Here is a 20,266-nt window from a genome sequence, read left to right as displayed (position 1 = left end):
AAAGAAATAAAAAATACATCCCCCTGCCCATGACAAGAGTATAACATAAACTGTCATATTTGATAAATGAGACTAAATAGTACCAGAAAAGGGGGTTTGGTATTGCATTTCTGTAAATAATGAAAAGAAAATTGCATTCATGAATTCTGTGGTAAACAGAGGACCCTTTGAGACACCATGAGCATGTTACGGTAACAGATGAATGTGAAATACACATAATAGTCTGTGCATGCCTGAAAGGAGCTATTAAAATATTATTCAATCTCAACACAAATAGTTGAAAAACAGAACACAAACTCTGAACTTTTTCCTCTAACAGTAAGAACACAGGCACATGTGAAGGCAATGAAAATGATGCATTAACATTGAATGCACATTATTGAGCTTGTAATTTTTGCTGAATATTTTTGCTGAATATTTTTGCCGTCTTGAAGAGCTTGTGCACTCACTCCCACTTCCACTCCTAAAACAGATTATAACACCATTCTTGATTATTCTGCGCCAAGCACTACCCTATATTTAGACATCCCTCCTTAGCTCTCCTTCCATTGACTTTGCCAGTCGGTATCACATCCAATCACTTGAGAGAAAATGTCACAGTTGGAATAACCCTCCGGAGCATGGAATAACCCAGCAGTTACCAGTGGACTATAATTGTATTTTACTTCAAGTTCAGTCTTCATGAGCCACTGCCACATCCTCCAAAACAGCCCAAATTTTATGTGAAATATGAAAGAATTTCTTAAACCTCTTATTTTCAAAATCAAACTTGTTTAAACAAGCTCTCCAATCAAAACAAGAATGATAACCACAGGAAAATGTTTGATTTGGCTATTCAGTTTCAATATGAAATACTACCTTTCATGCCTTTACCCTCCAAAAGGGTGCATATTAGTACCTAAAAGCAACAAGGGCTTGACATTAAGCATTCTCATGTGGTTGTCCTTCGGACAAGTAAATTTGTCATTTACTTGTCAGAGTATAAAATTTACTTGCCCGGAGAGAAAAAATTAAGTTAAATTGAGTTATAAATATAATTATTTATTGTAGTTATACAAAACACATTTAGTTTATTTAGATTTTTCTTTTTAAATGAAATAATGAACAAAATAATAAAGTGTGATAATACTATTATATTTTAAAATAAAAAGTTAGAATTAAATACAAATACAATTATTTTATAGTAAACTTAAAAATAAAATGCTAATATTTACTATTATATATATATATAATTTTCATAATTTTCAAACTTAAATTTAAAAAGTTTTAATTAGTTAAATTTAATCAGTCAATTAGTATAATAAGACATTTGGGCTGTTACCAAACAAATTAAATCAGTATCAACAAAATTCATCTTTGCAATGCAGAAGAAACAGAAGCTGCATCTGAAGTGGGATATATTTACCCACTGTTTAATGCAGCTCTGAGGGACATGGAATGTTTTAACCTGAAGTTACAAATGAATAAATAATGTTTTGATACATAAAACGTTGAATACTGATATTTGAAATTATTATTATTTTTTTTTTAAATACTGTTAATGTGAAATTAAAACCACCAGTAGGTGGCATCAAGTCACTGTTAATAAGTGAGTCATTGCGACTGAACCGAATCATTTAAACGGTTGATTCATTCAGGCACAAAACACCGTCATGTTGCTCAGAGACGCAAAACAGTAACGTTACTGTGGCTGTGTTTGGAGTTATTTTTGTTGGTGAATAGAGCAAAAACAGGCAATATGGTGTCTAAAACGTAAGTCTCTTAATGTTAACTTCTTGTTTATTGAACTGTTATCACATTTGTAATCATGATGATTTTTGAAGCAAAAAAAAAAAAAAAAAAACGGCGTTCGATCTTCGTGTGATATTAACTATATGAAATGATATAAATGCATACATTTTCCTCCCCCATGTCTTGAATTTTCTGATCATTCTTCATGCATTGTAATTGTAATACTGAATCATGCAGTGAAAGAATGCACGTGAGCTAGACGACTTTACGTAATTATGCGTGCACTCTTTGTTTGATTCTTGCAATATACTCGTTAAAACAACAATTACGAAATTATCGCAAACGATATATAAATCGCACACCCCTATAACAAAGGCTATATCACAAATAAAGGCAGTTATTATTGTTTTTGGTATTGACTTTTTCAAGTTACTTATCCGATTGGGCAAGTAAATTTCTCTTTCACTTGCCCGTCCAAAACATTCACTTGTCCCGGACAAGCGGACAAGAGGCATCTGCAAGCTGAATTACCACATAGGTTGTGATAAAAAAAAAAAAAAAAGACAACAGTTATGCTGTCTTCCAGGTTTTTAGTCTGAGCTCACTTTATAGGAAGTATTGAAGAGATGTAGCAGTGGGGCAGAGCCCACCCATGATGAGAGTAAGAGTTGTGGAGGAGTTGGCAGTAGAAGACTATAAATCTAGCATAATAGTGAAACTTGTCTACCTGGCATGACAGACTATTCAGGAGGCATTCAGAGTCCAGCGTAAAGCAGAGCACAAGCATTTAATCAAAGTCACACCGCTGCAGAGCTGAAAGTGTTCCCTGCATGGGACTAAAACCTAACATAGAAAGATTTCAGTCCCTCTTGGTGTTTTTCCTTCAGTCTGATTTCTACTTGTTAATATCTGAATGTGTTCTATAGGTATAATTCTCTCAGATGTGAATGGTAGTTATTTGCCAGTAATATGATGACATAACTTTCAGAATTTTCTGTCAGACAGGAACTTTAGATTAAAAGGAAAGAGGTTGACACGATCACTTCAAGCCCTTCTATCTGAAACTGACATCTGCAATCTGTTTCCAATGTAAAGCTTCACCAAGACCCCAGTAAAGACAAATCATACCTACACCACATCCGTCACGATGCCACTGAGAGCCAGAGGTCAGCTATTGTCAATCATTGATTTTTATGCTCTTCCTCAAAGAGAACAATCACCAAAATCATTCACAATATGTAAAGAAATTTTAAAGTTAAATAATCTGAAAGTATTTATTTAATTTATCTATCTGAATGCATGGCAACTGTAACTATATTGCATTTTGCACTGAGCAAATATCATTAACCTTCTTCCCAAAAATACTGCCACAAAAAGTCCACATACATGTGTAGGGTTATGACAAAGGGAAAGAGTGCTGATATCAATGTGCAACATCTGTTCAGTGATTTAGCTTTTTATGCCACCTTGTTTTGCAACACTAATAAGAAATTACATAAATAATAAATTCTTATTCTCTATAAAAGATTTCTTATTATTTATTTTTATTCAGATTTAATTATTATTATATGAATTTAGAATTTACACACACATGAATGCTAAATAACACATTGTATGCATCTCCTTAAATTCATAATGGTGTTATGCACAGCAAACAGTAAAACAATAAGAACCATACTGTATATTAGGACTGCATAATTACCCAGGTGAAAAAGACGTAGTATTAAATGTATTAAAAATATACTTGAAATTCAAGTAGTATGTTTATAATACATTTGTACTCCCAAATGCTTATTTGAAGTGCATTAAAAATATATTGAATTGCATTTTAATATATTTCTAAAAACTATACTAGAAGTACTTTTGTATTAAATATATGCTTAGTTATACTTCTAAGAAATATGCTAAACACAAGTATATTTTTAATGTATTTATAAAAAAGTATACTAGAAATACGTTGGTAATAAATATATGCTTAATTACACTTTTAAGGAATATGCTAAACACAAGCACACTATTACTATATTTCTAAAAAGTATATTAGAAATACTATGTTAATAAATATATTCTTAGTTACACTTTTAAGGAATATACTAAACACAAGCATACTTTGTGACGTTTTAGTGTATTTACAGAAAACATAGGCTATGTTATCCTTACTTAAAGTATATTTTATGTGTACTTTGTGTAAGAACATAAAATGATTACACTTTTAGTAGGTTTTTAATGTACTTTATATTGCAGTAGGCCTACACATGGTTATATTTTAAATAGCCTATTTATGTATTTATAATTTTAATATTTGGAAAAGTACGATATTTTGAAAAACATTTTTAACATTTACAATGTACAAACCTTTGTCAAATATTATTAACCATTGCAATATTTAAAATATGTTGTTTAATATGGGTTATGCTACTTTGGTTGATTAGGCTGTTGTTCAGTATGATACATTAATTGTTATAAGCTAGGTGTTTATAAATTTGTTCAAGCTTGACACCTTTATTTTCTAATATATATTTATGAAATTCCCACAAGGATTTCAACATCATATCTGAAAAAAAAAAAAAAAAACAGTTTATTTGTGTTTAAATTCAAACAACACAGACTAAACCTGATTGGTTCCAGAGCCATTGAACAGCTCTGATTGGTTCGTATGATAATGAGCTCGCAGCAGAGAGCTTCGTAAATCAAATATGATGTGCGTGCAAATGTCCCTTGAATGTGCATATAAGTCTAAATTTAAACAGTATTATATAGAGCGATCGTGCCTCTTTAGGGCGCTTGGAGGAAACCATGCAATTCATATGGATTACTTTGGCGATGTTTCTTTGCGATGAACTTTTTGAAACGTGAACATCTTTGATGAATCTTTTCATCGGAGGGACATAAATCTCTCAGATTTCATTAAAATATCTCCTTTTCTTTCGAAGATGAAGGAAAGTCTTAGATGGTTTGGAGCATCTTAAGGGTGAGTGATGACATAATTCAAATTGTTTTGGGGGAACTATGAAATTAATTAGAAAATATGTAAGGGATAATCAACGGCTAGCTGTGCATTAAACGATTTGAATGCAGGACGTGGAGGCGAAGAACCACCCGACGCGCAGCGGAGTGCATTCAAATCGTTTAATGCACAGCTAGCCGTTGATCATCCCGTTTATGCCATGGTCTTTTGCCAGCATTCACATATTAAAGATGTTAATAATATTTGGGCTGCAATATTTGACTGGAATGATAAAAATGACGGTTATTTTCGTCTGTATTACTATTCAACAGTAACTGTATGTTACTATGGTTACCAATGTTTATAGGAAGCGCATTAATATAGAACGTGATTAAACTGACCTGGAACTACCTGTGCAGTTCAACGAATTTAATCAACACCTGCCAGCCAATCAGAATCCAGTATTCAGACAGACCATGGCATAAAGCGGTATGTTCTTATTTTTACCAGCTTCTGCAAGCTTGTATGGCGTCTGGCTGTTGGAACCTCACTGTGACTTCAGGTAAGATTTGTATTTAATTAACGTTATTTGTCTGTACCAGTCGTGTTTTTGACAAATGCATTGGCAGAAATTAATTAAATAAAATTAGTCATTATAACATGTACAACATTAACAGTTTTTATTTGCAACATGAAGTGTATTTATTTCTGATTTCCTGAACAATTTGGCTTCATTGTAATGAGGTTAATGATCTTTGAAAAACCATGATTATGAACATACAATTACTTTGTCTTGAGCTGATCACCCAACTGTGGTAGTGTTGGTTGATTGGTGTTTATATTTGTTCAAGCTTGAGAACCTTATCGACTTTATTTTCTAATATATATTTCTCATTACAGATAAGAACAAAGATTAAATTGTAAGAAGAGCTGCTTGTAAGAGCATACAGTACATCTGAAACTGCTGAGGCTGGGAATGTTTTTGACTATATTTCCGACCAGGTACATTGTTCTGTCATTCTTAAATAGAAAACAAATCATCAATCATCATTTGCCTTTTTTGTGCGTGTGAGAAATATTAACATTTGTTGTTTTTCAGATCAGCTGCTATAGAAGACAAACTGAAATCTGAGTGCAGAGACAAGCAAAGGAATAGTAAGTATATTTTAATATCGTATCACCTCTGTTATAGAGATTTTTGAATCAGGCCTAATGGAGGATGTTTCGGTCAATCTTGGAAGAAAAATGTTAGCAATGTGTCCATTCCAGGTGGCTAATTTGTGCTTCCTTTCAGTCATTCATGTAAAAATCCATTATCTAATTTTGTTTCTGTTTTGTTCTTTTCTAAAGCTGCAAGGCACTTGTGCAAAATATTGTATGCCAGGACGACTAGGCTGTGCCCAGGTCTCCGGAACCTGTGACGACGCTCAGCTCCATCGGCCCTCCATCTACATCTTGGCTACTCCCTCCCTCGACTCCGCCGTGTATTGTCAGCACTGGGATGCTCTGGGTCTGTGCCATGTGCCAAACTCCATCTAAGCCGCCAGGGCATCATCGTCATCCTCCCATCACCATCCCTTCACCACATCCTGCCATCATCCCGCACCTTTGCCTCTCACCATTCCTACACCATTTTTAATACATTTAATAGTATGTTTTTTGTTCTTCACCAAAGCATATATCCTGCTGTACTTTTTTTTTAATGTACTTATGAATGTATGAATTTGAATAATGTACTTATGAATACTGTATGAATATTTGTAATGTACACAATATGTAATACATTAAAGTTTTCTACATATCAAAGTGTACGTGTGTGTGTGTGTATATACTGAAAAATATAATACTAATAAATATAATATAATATACTAGTAGTGTAATGCTAATGCATTTCTAATGAGCTGAAATACAATTGAAATGTACTTGAAGCACATTAAAACGATGCTTCAAATATACTCTACCTGTAGTTCATGAAGTATTAAAAGTACATTTTAAATGTATTTTAAGAAATACACTTAAATTGCACTAAATATACTTAAAGTGGTTCCAATTTAACACAATTTCAATATATTACAAATAGATTAAAATTGAACTTAAACATATCTTGAAATACACTTAATATACTTAAAGTTGTTTCAAAATAATACATTTAATATCCACTTAGTATAGTATAATATAAATATATTAAGTGTGTCTAAAAAAGCACAATTTAAATATATTTCTTTTTCACCTGGGTAAATCAACTAAATAATCAAGAATACACTTATGGCTCCCATTGCGGTTAACCCTAACATGTTTTTGCAATGGTTGAACACTGTAACCAATCACTGACATGTCCCTTGTGCACCGCCATGTACTTTTACTTATTTTATTTCCCTCTCGGCTGGTATGCTTCTTAATTTACTCTGCCTTACCAAGGTAAGTTGCTGTCAGTCACTGTTACCATATGATCTAAATTCACTGCGATTTCACGTCTGGTTGAAAAATGATTAAGGAAAAACTGGCATTCAACAAGCTAATTCAGCATGATTTTGGTTTCAAGCCAACTGTTGTCAATAACTGTATTGTTTCACCAGGGTAATGGTAAAAAAAAATAAATGAATAAATAAAATCCATTTAAGCACTTCACCGCTGTTCCCCATGAGTTCTTCAGCATTTGATAATGCATCAGTCATTCTTTACAGTTCTGCATGATTTTAAAACTTTGCTCAATAATCAATAACTGTGCAGACCATAACTGCAGTGCTTGCTTAGAATAAGCACAATAATATGATCCTTTGGTCTGGACGCCAAGATAGTTATTGTTATAGCTTTGATTTTTGGTGTAACAAATTGGTCACATCTACCTAAAACAAGGGTATGAATTAGTAAAAGGCAGCTGTAATTTACCTAAAACGAGGAAACGAAAAATGAAAATGCACTCAGGATTTAATTAAAACAAAAGAATTAATTAATAAAACATGCTCACTTATAAAGCTGAATTCTTAATTCTTGTTCACAATATATTTTTTCTGCATGTCACAAGTCGGGGTCCATGCATAATATTATATCAATAATAATTTGTGATGAATAACTTTCCTCTAAAACTCTCTCTCGCTCTCTTTTAATTTCACCTATAGACCTGTGGTGAGGTTTTTATTATTGTCTAAAAATAATTTGTGATGTTTCGTCTCACCAAGTATCAAAGTTTTACAAAACAGTATAAAAGAAAGAAGAATGTCAGCAAAAACAAGCTCTTCAGACACTGTCTGCTATTCAGCCAGGGAAAGGTCATGCATTTGCACGTTACCTTTGATTTTTCATCAGCACGATGCTTCAAAAACAGCTGTGGTAAAATGTGCTTGGATCAACCAATTTAAATGCTAAACTTCTCCGGAGGAGATTGAAGCTTCTTCTTAAATACACACTGAAAACAAATCACTTGGCCCACTTTGAAGAGTGGAGTGGGAAATTGAATGACCCTAATGTTAAGGTGTATTGTGTCTGGGCTGGAGTAATGGAGATTCTGCTGTCTGTCTGGCCTTAAGAAACAGTTTCATCCTTAAACGTTGTTAGTTTCATCCTCAAACGTTTCACTGACTCGGAGTCTTTAAATTGAGTTAGTATTGATAGAGCTTTTTGCACTCCAATGGACCTAATTCATTATTCTTTTTGCTTCATAAGGTATGCATTCATCCATCTAATATTCCTGTTCAAACAAATTAAGATGCCATAAATAAAACCCAGTAAAATAAATGCAGTGTTTCCTCCACTTATCGCATTCGCTGACATCTGTATTAACCTGTAAGAAAATAAAAAGGCATGCTTTTGCCGTATGAGGAAACGGCAGATAAATGTGGCCACAGGCCCACAGCCACAAAACCCAGCTTCAACATGCATGCCTCAAAAGATCATCTGATCCTTTTTTAATGTAAAACATACCCTACATTCTCAACGATCACTTGTAATCTAAGCCTGTGCTCCGTGTTCTCGCACTTCACAACTCCGCAGACTACCTGATAACTTTCAGACGGCCTGTACAACCCTACTTTCAGTCAGGTTGGTTTCACGCCTCGGGGTAGAGACTCAAACCTTAAGCTCTCTTCGCATGTCGGAGGAATGCACAAAGGTAATCTTGGCCTGACAGACTGTGCCGCTGTGTACTACTCTGCTGCCTTCTGAATAATAAATCCAGTGCTTCTTCTAGTCATCCTCCAGCAGAGCAGTCTGGAAATAGCTCCACAGCCGTCCAATCTAAAAAACCTAACTGCTGAGCCAGCCTTTAACCCTCTCTCTAATCCCAGAAAACACACAAGCACTGCGCCGCACTCCAACAAGCATGCAGATTTGCGCTCAATCGCATCAGCCATCAGGTTATATGCAGATGGTTTTAGGTGTTCTTATCATCTTTAAAGAAAGAGAAAAAACAGGATCAAAGTAGGGTAGCAGACTTTCTTTGAATGCCGTTGAGCAAAGCGGGCAGGCATAGTAATGACCAATGGCATCTCTGAGCGCTGAATGATGGATGACAGTAAAAGGAGGAAGCAGGACGGAGGAGGTGACTGAGATTTTGAAAAGCAAGGCCTAATTATTCAAACTGCTTCACCCTATTCCAGGAATTCCTTGGTGAGAGCTCACAGACACACCAAAGTGAGCAGACAAACTCAGAACAGAAATATCGGGATGAGTGTCCGTTCATTAGAAGATCAAAGCGGCTCTTTTTTCCCCCAACTATAGCTGGGATTAATTCAAAGGAAATGGGTCAGGGTGAGCGAACATTCAGTCGCTGCAGAGGCTGACACAACCCAGATCAGCCTGATCGTGTTGAGTGGCTAATCATTCAAAGTATCACCCTCAAAACACTTCAATTATACACACGTTATTTAACAGATTAAGAAAATTCCACTGTTAGAGCAATAAAGTGATTTTATCCGTTCTTTGCCAGCTACGAAAAAGCCTCAGATTGAAAGACAGACACAAAATATTCATCACTGAAACCTTTCCATAATAGCTTAGATTTCTTGAACAGACAGACAAACCTTTTGATTTGCGTTGACGTATAAATGTGTGCTAAAGGTTTATAAGTAATTTCAATGCTATTAGTAGAATCAAACAAAATTGCAAAAACACCGTCCTCCAAACAGGTAGTCCTTCTCTGAAATCATGCCAGCCACAAGAAATGAATAAATTCACTTCAAATATTTTTTTTATGTTTTTAGTCATTTATTTATTTTTGGTCCCACTTTATACATCAAAAAATATATTCAATGTACTTATTATTTTCATATTGTATTGCAAAACACTTTTGTTGCTATTGAGGTGGGATATGGGTAAGGTTAGAGACAGGTTTGGTGGTATGGGTAGGTTTAAGGGTGGTTTAAGGTGTAACAGATGGGTCAACAGTGTAATAAAATGTAATTATAATGTAATGTAATGTAATTCTAAATGTAATTCCAGAAATTAATAACAGATGTAATTACATGTAGTTATTTTTGGAAATATAGGTACAATGAAAAAACATGTATGTACAGAATAAGTGCATTGTATCAAATGATTAATTTAAATGTAAGTATATAGTAGTTAAGGCCACCTATTTAATTATTTATTTATTCATTACACTTATTTGCATTGTATTAGCACCAGTGATGGGAATAACGGCGTTACTAACGGCGTTATTTTTTTCAGTAACGAGCAATCAACAATTACTGTTTCCCCCGTTACAACGCCGTTACCGTTACTGACAATAAAATGCGGCATTACTATAATTTATTAGAATATTATTATCATTTTACTTTTCTGTTTATCTGAATGGATGCACAGTGCACCTGTATTTGACGTACTGTAAACTCTAGTGTGAAGGCGCAGGGCTCGCCGTCGCTTTGTCTCATACGCGCAAAGAAAGATACAGAGCAAGAGTCTTACATAACATGCAGAATTGACGCGCTACATGTAAACGATATTCTTTGTTGTATTTTCCTGTCAAATAACGGAGTTCCTTTGGAATTCTTCAGCTTTTAAGAACTGCTGGTTTCTCTGGTAGTGGGCGGAACTAATGCGCAAACGACAATCTCATTGGCTGGCGCTCACCTGTTATCATAGCAGTTTTGATTTCAGCAAATCAATTCGAGCGAACGCAGACAACGTGATTAATATTCATGAACCCAGCATCTCATTAATCCTTAGTACGTTTTATATTGTTAGTAGAATTTGTAGTAGTTTTGTTATCTTATAAGTATTATTTTTATTTTTTATTTTTTTCCCTTTCTTATCGAAACACAAAATGACAAACAATATCTTAAGCACCGTCACCAGTCATAAGTTCAGTCAACATGACAAATATGCATTCATACATGGTTATTCTAATTACTAAAGTACCATCATATAATGCTAAATTATCATAATATCATATTATAATGCTTGACTGACTGAGGCTAAGTGTCAGATATTTAAAAAATAAATAAATAAATTGTGCCATTTAACTGTCACGAATCTGGTGTGTGAACTTCCATTCACTCACCACCAGAGGTCACTCACTCACCACAGTATTCATTGCACTGATCACATTACTGTTGCACTTCACCATCTACTACATTTCCCATCATCCATCGCACAGATCACACAGCTGTCACAGATTACACATTGCACTGATTACAGCTGAGACCCATTAGACACGCTTATTTAAACCCTGGACCTTCTTTTCCTCACTGACGAGTATTGTATGTATTATCGCTGCCCTAAAGAGCCTTGTTAGTTTCCCTAGTCTTGCCTTGTCTTGCCTTTTTCGGATTGTGTTTTCCCCTGCCTGGACTTTGGACGCTTACGTTTTGGATTACCTCTCTTGTCAAGCCCTTTTGATACTGTTCGCCGATCGTCGACCCACGCTTGTCTTTGTTTACTCTTTGTCTCGCCCATGTTATACCTGTTTGCCACTGTTCGACCCTGCCTGTTATGACCACGTCTCTGCTCATTAAAAGCTTGCATATGGATCCGCACGTCTCACCAGCGCCATAACATTAACAAACATAAGCTTTATATATATAATTGGTCGATAATATTTACAATAATATATTGAATTTGATAGGTGTCTCTCACATTGTCCCACAGAAATATTAAAATAGTGTAGATTAGTGTACAATGTTTTATAATAATTATTTATTCTATTTAGTGTTCATTTCATTCATTTAACATATTTAATATTGGGGGCATCCAAGTTATTTGACATATTTGAACATTTTTTTAAAAAGTAACGCAATAGTTACTTTCCCTCGTAATTAGTTACTTTTATAATTATGTAACACAGTTACTAACTCAGTTACTGATTTGTGAGAATTAACTAGTAACTATAACTAATTACTTTTTTAAAGTAACGTGCCCAACACTGATTAGCACATTGCAGTAATGTGCCCAAAATATATAGCTGTTGAAAATAAATAGCTGTTGAAAATGTGCTAAATATTTATACCAACTTCAAATAGTGAATAAAGCTTAAAATCAATAATAACCCTAATTTACATAGTAAGGAGGCATTTTAGGCTCAAAAGACAATTTAAATATTTAAGCAGCACTATTTAAGTGCATTTAGTACCAGGATAGGATGGATTGGAGATGGTTCTGAAATATGGTGAATGTATGACACTAAAATATTCAGTGAATTCGCCCCACTGTTTAAACACAGTCTACCAACAAATGGCTTGTCTTTGCACATTAAACTGGCATAGGAGAAGTTATTCACGTACACATTTCACTTTGAAAAACCAAGTTAACATTTTCCAAACTACACTACAAAGTTATGTAATGGCTTTTTAGTCATTACTTGGCAGCCTAGTTCATACTTTAGCATTCTGTAGCTTTACGGGACGCTTCAAACTCATTGGTGCTGTTGTAGTGAAAATGCCATAAACAACATTATAGGCTTTTAAGATGAGGACTTCTGTCTCTCTCTCTGCATTAATGTGCCATCTATTCTGATGCAACTTGAGCATTGTCTGAAAAACACAAAAAAATCAGTGGGATGCACTAAAAAAGATTGTCAAAAGCTGGGAGCCATGCCCAACTCTCCTCTTCTCCCCATCACATCTTGTCCTCTCCCTAGTGCCTAGAAATAAAAATGCAAAACAGCATATAATAAATGAGCTGAGGTATTAAAGGAACACAATAGAAATGCCTACTTAAAGAAATCATGCAAATTACAATGCTTTAACATGCAATAAATTAATGAATACAATTGTGCAAACAGGTGCAGACTGTACATATATGTAGTCATCATATCCTACAAAAAACAATGCTGCACACCTCACCTTGTGGCCTGAGCCATAAATCAAATAATAGCCCTGCGCAGGCAACAGAACATTATATAACACTTGGAGAAGGACGATTATGTTACCTTTGTGTTAGTGCTAGAGTATGGAGACCTCTGTCATCTGTAAATATATGAGGATTTGCGTGCACATGACCCTGCTCGACTCTGCTGTGCATTTTGGCTTGATGTATCTGTTCTGCTTACTCTGGCCAGCTCTCTGTACACACCGATTACTCTCTGTCCCAGCTGCGAGTGCTCTACTAAGCACTTCAATCCATCATTGCCACACCTGCCCTGATGCAGGCCCCTTGTTAAATCATAGTCTTCCATACCTAGACCTACAGGACAGGGCAGGGCAGGGCAGCAGCAGACTACAGCAGTGCAACGCTGCATTTACCAGATCCTAGAGTGTGAGGGCTGGGCGCTATATGAAAATGTGTCAGCTGGAACTGATCCTGCTATATAATTTATAATACCATGCTATACGAGTGGCATCAAGCATTAAATCCGACACTAATAGGGTGAATTCAGGTAAAGTGGGACACTTTTAGCCATTGAGATGACTGGGAAAAAATACCCTAATTATGCAAACTGTGTTGAGGCATAAACAGCTCCATCGATTACAATGGAAGCGGATTAGGTTTGACGCACCGTAATGCTTAAAGTGTAAAATCAGGTTGTTTATGGTTGCCAAATAACGTCACTGCATAGAATTCAACTTATGTATGGTCCCAGGTGTTCATATATTTTACAAGGGCTGCAAATGAGGCTTATTCAATTTTTCTAATGTAATATTGTTTTGAGTCTTTTGATTTTAACTCAAATGTTAAAAAAAGGTGAAGCATCTGCTGCTGAAGTTTTGATTTGGTTGTTAGAATAATCCAATATTTTGTTTGTGTTCATCAGGCTACAATTAAAAAAGAAGTTAATCGAATACAGTGGGGTTAAGATGTTTTTTTGTTAATATTAATTCTATTAATAAGTATTCATAGAAATTGATAGTTTTATTTAGCAAGGATGCAGTAAATTGGTCAAAAGCAACAGTGAAGTCGTTTACAAAAAAAAAAAAAAAAATTTTTTTCTATTCATCAAGGAATTCTGTAAAAAAGGTATCAATCTTCACAAAAATATAAAACAACAGAAACTAGAGCCCTGCACGGGCCTCAAATTTAGGCCCTAGCCCGGCCCTGGCCCGAGATGTTCAGGCCCTAGCCCGGCCCGTGTCCGACAGCTTATTAGAATTACCGGCCCGAGTCCGACCCGAGCCCGTCTTTTTTTCCCCCCTTCTCCCAAAACGGCTCATGTTTCAGCTATTAAAATAGTTCAGTTTTGTATGTAATGGCAAAGTGATTATATTTAATTTTTTTCCTTTTTTTTTCATTAAGTTAATTTTGAAAAACGTTTGGAGCATTTTTTGTTCATTAAACAAGTTATTTCTTTCTTAAAGTAACGACCAAGCAGCCAGCGGCAGACCGGCAGGCTGATCAGCATGTTTGATCAATTTAGCCTTCTCAAATCATCACGACTTGCCTAAAATAAAATCTATAGATATACTAAAACAGTTCAAGCATATAACAATGTTTAAAGGTTAAACCTAGATAAATGTGCGCTGCATCCAATAGTTTGTGCGGAGAGTGGAAGCTAAAGCGCAGGACATGGAGGCACCAGCGCAATCAATTGCATTTTTTTTTCAATGGAAACAACTTAAAATAGGCCGTAATTTTTGCTCATAAAGGTAAGAGTAATACATCATTCGGAACTGTAAAGGGTCTACTTCTATTTGTGTGCACTCACAATATCAACAAAACGTTGTGCTTTTAAGAAAACGATACGCTTTCTGCCGTCTCGTCTTGAACAGGAGCGCTTCACAAAAATGAACCGAAAGTCAGCGAATACATGCCTCACAGACATGATAAATATATCTATAGAAAGCTTTAAATTTCCACTTAACGAAATAAATCGAATCGAAAACAAAAACTCATTCATTATAATCATAATCCGTGAAGATGCACTTCTCTCTAAAGGCGCGTCTAATGAGGAGATGAATCCACACTGATGCAACACTGACACAGAAAACACTAGTTTATTAGTAAGTAATTCAAATATCTCCTTACTATTTCCCTCGGACACATTCATGGTAATTACTTTTGCTGGGGCTTTACGGCAAGCTTTATTGCGTGTATTTGAACGCAGAATAGCTGCGCTGATGGTGCGCTCTCTGCTGCTGGACACTAAACACCGTCGAGTCGCTCTTCACAGTCGCGGCACGGTCTCGTGTTGTTTCCACCAGCGCGGCAATTTTTTTCATCACTAATTGATAATAATAATAATTCCTTACATTTATATAGCGCTTTTCTAAGCACTTGGCTTAGACATTGATGGATGTCTAAAATATAAAAATAAGGAGAAAACTAAAACAGGCTCTCGTCTGAACTATGACGTGAAAACTGGCCCGAAGCCCGGCCCTAGGGACGTAAAAAAGTCGGGGCCCGTCGGGCCCGGGCCAAAATGCAGGGCTCTAACAGAAACCATTATTTTAAATTAGAATAAAATTTCATATTATTTATGATCAAATCAGTGCAGCCTTGGTGAGCATAAGAGACTTATTTCAGAAACCTCAAAACACATAAAAATTGTAAAAAAAAATAAAAAATGAATAAAATAAACATTTAAAAAAATCTTATGACCCCAAACATTTGAAAAGTAGTTTACAATGAATTAAAGAAAAGAAAATAGACAAGACTACATTGTTTATGGTTATATAATTTAAGAGTATTTCAGCATGTAAAACATTTGTAAAATATCCAGCAAAAATAACTATATATAAAAAAATAAAAATATAAATACATAAATAAATACATAAATAAAAACACATATTGGTACCATGATACAAAGATATAAGTCGGACTGCCTAGCCTGTATGTTTGGTATCCCTATATGTGTAACTCAAAATAAAGACATATACTGAAAATTATCATATAATCTGAATCTGTAACATTCAAAATTTAATTGCATTTCAATTGTTAGTAAGTACACATATAGCCATAACCTCAATGTGTCAAGCTGCAAACATTGTCAATATCTAACAGCAGGAATTCTGCAATACACATTTCCCTCCCGCCGTCTACCCTTAGATATTCGTGCTTAATGTGAGGGTGTCACATTCAATTTGGCTCTCAAGCTAATGCAAACACAGTGACGCCTAATTGAAATCTATTGGAGTTATAACCACTGATTTACTGTGCAGTGTTGGTCATTTAATACGGCACTGTGATCTATAAAAGCATGTATTAGATATGCAGGGACATTTATTTGACATTAAGTAGTCTGAAGTACATTTTTCTTTCGGTTGCTATGAAATAAAATCTTATAAAACATCCTAGCATTAACATTGTTTAAATAATGTAGCATGCTTTTGAAAGTACTGAGCAATTCTCCCTACCACTGGTAATTTCACAAAATAAACTGAACAGTGTGTTTCGTTCTTTGCTGAATTTCACCTTTAAATGGCAAATGTGCATTGAAAATCCTATTCATGTGCGCATGTGTGTGTGTGTGTGTGCCCGCTCTTGGCTAATCTATAACCGGGAAAACTGCTGATGTGTTACAACCAAGAACTACAAAATATTTACTTCATAATAGTTTTGTAAAACCACTGTAGTCATATGCAGCTTTCATTTAACACGCTTTCCTCTCAGTTTAGCAACACTGGGCTGATATTCTGAACATTATTTCACCTCTTCAAGATTCAAAATGAAATAAATAATAAAATTTGACCTTTTGGTGGAAATATAACAAGTTCTCTCTGGCAAATATTATGTTTTATGATAACAGAAATGCTTTGTAATACGAAGATCACATCAGGTTGTTTGTCATTAGCTTGCAGAATTGTAAACTGAATGTGCTCTGTTTTTTAATACTGATTTAAACATATCAAGCTAAAATATTATTAATGTAATAAAGGATTAAATATTAATAACAACACAAATAAGACTTTTCATTGGGTTTCATGCAAAATGAACCAACAGTGAATAATTATAATAACCAATTATGTATCACAAAGCAACCATCTGCCCACAGAGCACTGAAATAAAAATTAAGCAAAGAAATAAATTCATAATGATAATCCCAGTGCTTCAAAGAGTGTGTCTAGTGACAATGCTCACTTGAGACGAACACAAGACTGGGTGCTTTTTTTTGACATTAAGAACTGAGCACTGGAGAAAAGATCTGACATTATCACTCTTGAGTGCCAAGTATCTAGGGCATAGTTGCCATTTGAATATGATAAATGCCTTACTAAGAACTCTCCTATCGTAACAATCCAGAGATGAATTGGGAATACAATAAACAAAGCGGACATATGTTTCATAGCACACAAACCCCAGGAGACAGTCTATATGGCATTAATCACTCCACTGAAGAGCACTAAAAACTCTCAAAGCACAACATTACAAATAGCCCTGTTTTTATATAGCGTTAAGATGTTCCAAAAGTTACTGCATCAATCAAACAATGCATGAGCGCTGCACGTCCAGATCTCTGTAATTGGAGATGGATTGGGGTCGGACTGTCAGCTGGATAAGCATCAGATCAGAGGCACGGTCCGGCAGCATGATGTCTTTGCCTCCACTGATCCTCTCTCAGCCGGGTCAGGCTTTCCCTGAAAGCCCACTGTGACAGCCAACCACACACATACTGACACACACCTCATTACAAGCACCGTTGATTTAAGCAAAGGAAATTGTGTGGAGAAGTACAGACGTTGGGAATTTTGCATCCACTATGTTGTTAGAGTAAACAAACATCTTTTGTGGCTATACTTCTAGTGTAGCTCAGAGGCAGTGTGGATCTTTGGCTTGTATACATTGATCTATCTGCAATAAAACAAACCAAACAGGGGCCGTTCACACGAGACATGTTCTTGCATTATAAAAAAAACAGATCAGTGTTCATTTCAATTAAATTACTTTAATTAAAGCAGACTGACGATGTAAATATGACAAGATAATAATGCAAGCAGTTAACAATGCTTTCTTAATATCTTGTGGACAATTTTGTCTTTCTTAAAGGTGCTTTGAAATAAATTTCATTGTAGAAAAATCACATATGAATTAAATTGACTTGGCTTGACTTGACAATGGACTAACAGTGTTATTCAAATAATCCAATTAGGGCTGGGTGATATGGCCCAAAAAATTATCACGATAATTTTTTCACAAGAATTTTTTCCATATCAGTCGATATCGATAATTACCACAATAAATGTCAAATCTTTATTTCTTTCAAGTTTAAAGCCAGATTTTTGCTCCAACGTGAAAGTTGTAGAAACCAGACCATTAATTTTACATAAAATAAATATCTAATTTTCTTAGTTTCTGCATGTTCTGATGAGTGACATTGTTTCAAATCAAGAAACAGGTTTGGGTTGCCTGATAATATTAATAATAATATTATCATTTTTTTTTGTCTCTAGAAATGCACATTTGATAGTAGCTTGAGTTAGGATGCAGAGGTAAATTTTTGTTCATTATAAAAATCAGTAACATTTGTAAAAATTGTAGCAACCTCAGTTTAAATAAATTTATTCTGACCAAATTTTTTTTTTTTAATTAAGCATTGGTCTCCCATGGTAGCATACATTTTAAATCATTTTAATTCAAGCCATCAATACCATGGTAAAAATATAACTCTATGGTTTTTAGGTAGCCTATTTGTATGAAAAACAGTAGTCTAAAAACATTCAGTATAAATGCACATATGCTATAACTTAACCACACAAACATACTATAATTATATATACCATTACTCCTGTGATAAAATTCAATGTGAATATCCCACATTTCTGCCACAATACCATGGTTCCGTGAGTGTTACTACAGTAAATCCATGGTAAATAATTGCGATGTGTAGATTGAAAAGCCTTCTGACTGTCTCGTTGCACGCAGTGTTTCTCCTGTTTGACTTTAAACAGGGTCGTCTGTGTTCTTTGCTGAATTCAAGCGCTTCACACTGGATCTCACAGCGCTGCTTAGTGCTCGCGTGACTGATTAAACGCAACTGCTCTAGTGAGCTCCGAGCTCGCGCCGTGCGGCAGTTTGAACTTTATTCCAAACTTAATAAAAAACCTATGCAGACATAATAAAAAAAAAAAAACTAATAAAATGACAACATTACTACAACTGTAACTAAAACTAAAATAGATAACAAATACAAATCACACTGCATTAGTTAATCAGTAATCCTAAAAAATAACACTGAGCCAAACACACATGCTAAAAAACAGCAACAACTTACTTACACATAGTAAGAAATGGTTATAAAAACTGAAACAGAAGTGAAACAAGTAGGAGGAAAAATGAAAAATAAAAAGCGATACTTATATCCCATGTCTGTTTCCCTGCCCGATGGAGTCGCACGGTAGAGTCTTGTATGGTCTTATTTGATCAAAAATACAGTAAAAACACTAATATTGTGAAATATTATTATTATACAATTTTCAAAAATCTGTTTTATATTTGAATACATTATAAAATATATCCGTGAATTTTCAGCAGCCATTATGCCAGTCTTCAGTGTTACATGATCCATCAGAAATCATTCTAATATGCTGATCTGCTGTTCAAAAAAAATATAATAATAATTCTTATTATCAATGTTGAAAACTGAAATTCAAAAATACTGAATACATTTAAAGTATATTTTAAAATGTATAATATTAACAAAATCTATATATAATAATAATAATAACAGCAAAGAAAGAAAGAAAGAAAAAAAAACACTGAAAAGACACATCACAAGCATCTATCTATGCATGTTTACTTAGAAAAAACATTTTTAAAAAGTGCAGGAATGTGTCCTGTGTGAACTGCCCCTTGAAGGTGTCTCCTCATCCTCACATTCCCTTATTCAGCATTCATATTTTAGGCGTGTTTGTCCTTGCCTCTTTTCTGAGGGCACACTTAATCAAATCTGCAAGATGCCTTCCCGCCATTAAAGGAGGCAGTTGTTTTGAGAGATGCACATATAATGAAGGGAGCTCAAGATGAGCTATGCTCTTTGAGATGCAACAACTTCAGGATGGATGTCAGGATGAAGGGTTTGAATTTAGGTTTGGCAGAGAGGAATACAGCCTCAGTCAGAAGCACAGGCGCATTATGCATCCATTAACTTTAGAAAGAACAGCATATAGCTCGGCACCAGAGTGCAATGTACATCTATATTAAATGCAGGAAAGAACACAAGTGTCAATTTGGGCTCTTTTTCAAGTGCCTTGCGCACCTGTGTGCCAGTATCGGTGTTTGAGGGAC

General features: G+C 34.9%; 1 protein-coding gene and 1 long non-coding RNA gene across 8 annotated transcripts in view; one reads left to right on the top strand and one right to left on the bottom strand.

Moving 5' to 3' along the window:
• Positions 1-20,266, bottom strand: part of si:dkey-237h12.3 (teneurin-3) — a 148,958-nt gene that overhangs the window by 60,658 nt on the left and 68,034 nt on the right. The gene's annotated exons all lie outside the window — the stretch shown is intronic.
• Positions 4,970-6,359, top strand: LOC131552909 (uncharacterized). Its single transcript, XR_009274073.1, has 4 exons — positions 4,970-5,240; positions 5,579-5,680; positions 5,778-5,833; positions 6,029-6,359. It is a non-coding gene; the product is annotated as an uncharacterized LOC131552909 (long non-coding RNA).

Source organism: Onychostoma macrolepis, chromosome 14 (assembly GCF_012432095.1).
Source record: "Onychostoma macrolepis isolate SWU-2019 chromosome 14, ASM1243209v1, whole genome shotgun sequence".
Taxonomy (NCBI): domain Eukaryota; kingdom Metazoa; phylum Chordata; class Actinopteri; order Cypriniformes; family Cyprinidae; genus Onychostoma; species Onychostoma macrolepis.
Note: the sequence above shows the minus strand (reverse complement) of the source record. Positions and strands in the feature narration are given on the sequence as shown.